The following is a 6,801-nucleotide window of genomic DNA, read 5'->3' as shown; positions in this document are numbered from 1 at the left end:
CTTCTACTTGCGCATGTACCCTCAATCTTCTTGGGCAGTTTCGAGCTTTAAGGCAAGACGATAGTTCTCCGGCGAAATACCTCAGTCGCGCTCAACTACTTGTGGAGGACCTTGCGCTCACCGACCATCTTGTGTCTCTCAACGAACAAAACCTCTATGTCTTCAGAGATCTTCATTTAGAATTCAGGGCTATGGTAGAGTCATTGGCGGTTTCAAGCACTCCGATCACAAGTCCCTAACTTTCTGACTACCTTCAGGCGCAACATTTTATTTACACCGATGACCTGTTGCTGTCTAGTGTGGAGTCTAGTTCTCCAGCGCATGCTGCTTTTGTTGCTCGACGAGGCAGTCACCACTTCGGTGATGGTCAAAGATCTCGCGGTGGTGGTCGTGGATATCACCAAGGTGGCCGTTAGGGACGCGGTGGCTCTCTCCGTTGCCAAATTTGCTTGAGTCACGGACACACGATAGTCTCTTGTTCTCAAAGGTATTCTGACTCCCCTGCTCCCCAAGTAAACCTAGCAGTAAATGGCGATGGCAATGCGGCATCAACCAGCAGTGCCTCGCATGCGTGGTTTCTGAATACCGGACAATGAGTCACGCGACACCGGACGAAACTTTGCTAAATATGCTTGAGGAGTATCACGGTAAAAACATGTTGCGTGTGGGCAATGGTGCAGGTTTGATTATTTCCAGTATCGGTCATGCTTTGATTCCCTCTTCTGTTAGGTCGTTAAAAATGTTTGATGTTTCACATGTCCCTAGTTTGTCTTCATCTCTTTTGTCTGTTCAAAGGTTTGCCTTGGATAATAATGTATTTTTCGAATTTCATCCATCTTACTTTGTTGTGAAGGATCATATCACCAAGATGGTTCTGCTTAAAGGTCCAAGTTCAGGTGGTTTATATTCATTACCGGTCAATCGTTCTCTTATTGCGTATTTGTTTGCTCTCGCGTCTTTTACAGTCTAGCATCGTCGTTTGGGTCATCCACACTATCGTGTCCTACAACGTATTTTACAAGATTGTCCTGTTAGTTCAATAAATTTTAGTTCTTCTACATTATGTTTTGCTTGCCAATTAGGCAAGGCAACACATTTTCCTTTAGATAGGGTTGCATCGTCTAGTGCTCATGTCCTTGATTTAATTTATACAGACATTCGGGGCCCTGCGCTTGTTGTTTCTTCTAGTGGTTACCGTTACTTCATTTTTTTGTTGTTGTTGTTTTTTTTTTTTTTTTTTTTTTTTTTTTTTTGTAGATGATCATACTCATTATTCTTGGTTTTTTTCCATTACGTTTAAAATCTGACTTTTATAAAGTGTTTGAGAAATTTTGAGTTATGGTTGAACACTTATTTTTTTCTTGTTCAATTCAAGAAAAAAAATTTTTTCTTGTTCAATTCAATTTTGACTTGGGGGTGTGTACCGAAAACTGCATTATGTTTTTACCTCTCTTGGAATAGTGCACAGACAGTCATATGTATATACACATGAGCGACATGGTCGAGTAGAGCGCCGCCATCGTCACATTGTTGAAACTGGCCTTGCTCTTCTGGCTCAAAGCTCTGTCCCTTCCAAATATTAGGATTGTGCTTTTGAGACTGCATTTTACCTGATAAATCGCCTCCCTTCTTCTGCTCTGCAGTTTGATAGTCCTTTTAGATTATTTTGGTCTTCTCCCTCGTACACTTTTTTGTTTGTTTGTTTTGTTTTGTTTGTTTTTTTTTTTTGTTTTTTTTTTAAATTTTAATTTTTTTTTTTTTTTTTTTTGGTGTTTGGGTGTCTTTGTTTTCCCTACCTTTGTCCATATCCATATATTAAGCACAAAATGGATTTTCGTTCTACCCCGTGTATCTTTCTTGGTTATCCTGTGTTATTTATGGGATATCGTTGCATGGTTCTTATTACTAGAAAGGTCTTTATCTATCGCAATGTTTGTTTTGACGAGGGTGTATTTCCTTTTGCATCAGATTCCTCTTTGTAGGTGTCACCGGGTGCCTCGTGTGTTGCTGATGAGGTGCATTGGGGTACTGGTCCTGTGGTTTTAAGTGTTGAGTCTCCTGTGGATTTGTCTGTTTCCCCTATTACAAATGTTGGTTCCAATCTGCTTCAGCCACCCATGACTATTCCAGTGCGATTCACTAGGCATCAGACTATTGCTACGGTGTCACCACAGCGTGCACATCCTATGATGCTTTGGCATATGACTCGAGCTTTTGCTCCTCAACCACAGACATTGGTAATCTCTACTGATTCCCGGATCCCACTTGTTATTCGTAGGTGGTTCATTATCCGGAATGGCGTGATGTAATGGATCAGGAATTCAATGCGTTGTTTCATAATGACACATGGAAGATGGTTCCACCCTAGCCTGGTATGAATATTATTGGTTACAAGTGGGTGTTTCGTACCAAGCGCAAAGCTGATGAGTCTGTTGAGCGCTATAAGGCGCGGTTGGTGACTAAAGGTTTCAATCAGGTAGCTAGAGAGGACTTCTTTGACACCTTCAGTCCTGTAGTTAAGTTTACCACAGTTCGTCTTTTGCTTTCGTTAGCTATTTCGCATGGGTGGACAGTCTGTCAACTGGATGTGCAATAATGCCTTTTTAAATGGGACATTCTCTAAAACCGTGTATATGCGATAGCCGCCTGAGTATTTTAATTCCACTAACCCTGATTATGTTTGTCTACTGCAACATTCTTTATATGGCTTGAAATAGGCTCCACGGGAGTGGTTAAAACGTCTCCATGATTTCTTACTTTCTACTGGTTTTCGGTCCTTGAAAACTGATGTCTCTCTATTTTACTATTCGGTTGGTGGATCACAGGTTTTCTTACTTGTGTATGTAGATGTTACTTTACTAATGGGGAATGATTCTAAATTGGTTTTTGATTTACTTCAGAGTCTCTCAACAACTTTCAAGATTCGAGATCTTGGTTCTCTGAGATTATTTTTTGGTATAGAGACTGTTCCTGTGGATGGTGGTCTGGTCCTCTCTTAGCACTAGTATATAGGTGATATCCTAAAGCAGACTGGCATGGTTGACTACAAACCGCTTGATACTCCTGCCTCGCTTGCTCGTTCTACTTCTTCCTTTGATGAGACATATGATAATCCCACGCAGTACCGTAGTCTGGCAGGTGCTTTGCAATATTTGACTATTACCAGGCCTAACCTTTCTTATGCAGTCAATCAGCTATGTCAATTTATTCATTTTCGTATAGTAGAGCATTGGGGTCTTCTAAAATGTGTACTACATTATGTGAAAGGTACATTGCATTTTGGGTTGTGTTTGAGTTCCTTGTTATCCTGCGATTTCCATGCGTCATCTGACTCAGATTGGGTTGGATGTTCCATTGATCGATAGTCCACAAGTTGGTTTGCAGTGGTTTTTGGGTCTAACCTTGTCTCTTGGGTATGACGCAAGCAAAGGTGATATGATTCATTTCAAATCTTCATCTTGTTCCACTCCGTTCTATGCTCAAAACTCAGCCTGGATGCTTCGCGTTATGGATGGTGCTTTATAAAGTGTTTTGGAAGTTGTTTTGTATTAAAGGGACGTGGCCCTTGGAGGGTTAATAACTTTGTGTCTTTAGGATTTTCTTTTGGATAGAAGCCTCGCATCACACGAAGGAAAATAAAAGCTTACATACACAAAATCACAGCATGCACTTCACATCTTCTATGGATAACTCTATGTAACACAAGAGTTGGAAGTAAGCAAAAGCTAACTCAATTGTTTCACTCATAATCTGCCCCTCAAAGTAGACATAGAGGGGTTTAAATACACTTATTCAAGCAAGGAAAACCACACAAATCAGCCCCACAAGGAGAGAAATTCTTCCTAGTGGTTTCATGATCCTATTTTTGTGTTTGACTTAGTGGTCTTGTAACTACAAGAAGACTATGTCTTCTCAAACTTGTCCTAGCCTATTTATTTGTGCTGGAAGTCTAAAATTCAAAAAATAACTTATGCTAAAATAATTACATATGAACTTAGCCTAACATAAGTTATAAATAATGAGATGATGTATCATTTATATGGTTTTTGGTGTTGTTATCATTGGCCTTCTTTAAGTGTAAGAATATGATAGTATTGACATTCTCCTTTGCTGGTCATGCTTTCTCCTTCATTCTCCTTTGTAGAGGAATAAATTTTGTTCCATTCCATCTTCCCTGTCCACACACAAATGGTATCACGTACCCTTGCAATCCGAGCTCGTGTCATATGACCATCCTGCATCTGTAATGGATCTCGTGTCCTATTTTCGTGTTGAGCTATTTAACTTGAGTCTCCTTGTGTGAAGTCCTCATCTAAATGATTGTTGCTCGGTCATCTACTAAAGCTGAATTAAGGGTCTTGATGATGTCTCTAGTGAGGTTACTTGGATTGTATCTCTACTGCGTGAGCTTGGTTTTCCAACGAGTTGTCCACCTCGCTTATGGTGCGATAATCTTGGTGCAATCTACCTATGTGCCAACCTGGTTTTCCATGCTAGGACCAAACACGTGGAGATTGATTATCACTTTGTGCGGGATAATGTGGCATCTGCAGAGTTTCAGGTTAATTTTATATCTACCAAAGATCAGATTGCAGATTTTTTTCACCAAACCTCTACCAGCTCCGCGTTTTGAATTTCTTCTGGACAAGCTCAATATTTTTTTTAGTCAGGCTATGAGGTGTTCTGAGCAGGCCCTAACAGTAGGAGACACCTTTAAACCCGTACCATATTCAAACTAATCCCATTTGCACCGGACCAGCCTAATTAAGGGGCAAAGTGCTGACCAGATTGGTTTTTCCTCAATGTTGTGCCTCTTCAACCTAGTGATTGAGGAGATGTATTAGGACTTCAGGAGTTATACTATGCATGTACTTCTTCTTGCATTATTATTATTGTAATCTATATATGCTTTGTACAGTTTTATGTTACAGTCTAATTGAATACACAATACACTTTTATCCTAAATTCTCATCATGATGGAAAATAATGTAGCAAATAACAATGAAATTGCATTTGATTTATTTTGGTTCTATTTTGCAACAAAGTTTCCTTTTAGATGATCTCACACAATACATACTCTTTATTTTATATATTTTTGAAGAATTTTCTTAAATAATTTTACTATAATATCTCTTTTTAAAAATAAAAAAGAGATTATTTTAATCACATCAACTAATTTAAGAAAAGAAAAAAGTGATAAAACTAATTTTTTGAAAAAAACACCTTACTTTGAGGCTGTTATGTCACATAAGAAAATAATTGAGTCAATTATATAAACATCGATTTATTTAGGGAGGTGTATTTTTTTTCTTTTTTATTTTTTGGATAAATGCAGGTAGATTAGACCAACAATTTTTTTTTTTAAACCCACAATAAACTTTATTAATCAAAGGAATTAAAAGGTCTTACAAATGATGGCCCAAAAGTGACCGTAAAATATACTGAGGCCTCAAGAAGGGGCCTATACTAATCAGAGGAACTTAAAAAAAGAATGGAACCAAGCCCAAGTAACAGGCCAGGTCTAAAGAATGAAAGAAATAAAAGAATGGGCGCAAGCCCAAATGATAGGCCAGGTCTAAACATAAATAAAATAATAATAAAAGAATTACAGAAATGGTGATGCAGAATCCTCCTCTAAACTTCAGGTCTACTAGTAGCAGACGGAAGCCCGGCAACATAACGTATGTCACCCCATGTCATAAGGCTATCGGCTGGCTAAAACACGTTTGTTGGTCCCAAAGGGGGTGTGGTAAAAGTCTAGAGGGGGGGGGGGGTGTTAATAGACTTTTAAATGTTTTCGCGAATACAACAATTGTTGAGGCGATAGAGAAACCAAAACTCTTAACTAGATTGTTAGAGTCTTGTACGCAGCGGAATAAATAAATACAAGTTGTGTGATTGTGTCAAGTATATCCACGTGATAAGCAATAAGTAAATAAAGCAGTAAATGACACAAGACAATTTATAGTGGTTCGGAGGTGATGTAATCCCCCTACTCCACTTGCTCTTATCGTCCAAGAGCAATTAACTATATCCACCACTTCTTGGTTCCTAGATACAATGAATTTTCGTGATCTAGTGCTTTGATCACTAAGCCCACACTAATCACGCCCAGTGCCTCCAACACTGCTGCTTCAGATTTCACAGCTCCGTGCTACTTTCCAGGATTTCACAGTTCCGTGCTACTTTCCCCCCGTCTTCGACGTATCCCGTGATCTAGTGTTTTGATCACAAAGCCCGCACTAATCACGTCCAGTGTTCTCCAACACTGCTGTATCACTTGTTTGTATAAAAACAATTTTCACTGGCTTCCAACTTTGAGACTTCTTGAATGGATCTTCAATATGCAGCAAGTCTCTCAATGATGAAGAATTTAAACACTCTTGAATATTTTCTCTTTGAGCTCTGAGTGTTTATCTCACTTGAATATTTTCTCACTTTTGAGTATAGCACTTGTTCGTATGTACTGTTCGTTTCTTGTGTTGGAAGTGCTTTGATATGTTTCATTTTTCATCCTTTTATAGCTGGTTTCGAGAAGTTGTCCATTGGAAAAAGACAATATCAAATTTGAATTGTAGATCTCAAATTTGAATTCTTGTAGCCTTTGCAGAAGACATGTAGCTTTCTCAGAAGATCATATTAAAAATAATATCTCTGACATTTGAGATATTTCGGCCGTTGCTTAGCTCTTGGCCCATGTGAAGAGACTCTTAAAATATTTCTGATGCAGATCATGTCTTCACGTGAAGGCCTCTTAAAATAATTCTGATGTAGATCATGCCTTCTGGGACTTTCATCTTC

The sequence above is a fragment of the Ipomoea nil genome, unplaced genomic scaffold (genome assembly GCF_001879475.1).
Source record: "Ipomoea nil cultivar Tokyo-kokei standard unplaced genomic scaffold, Asagao_1.1 scaffold0276, whole genome shotgun sequence".
Classification (NCBI taxonomy): Eukaryota; Viridiplantae; Streptophyta; class Magnoliopsida; order Solanales; family Convolvulaceae; genus Ipomoea; species Ipomoea nil.
The sequence above is the reverse complement of the archived record's forward strand: the minus strand, read 5'-3'. Positions refer to the sequence as shown.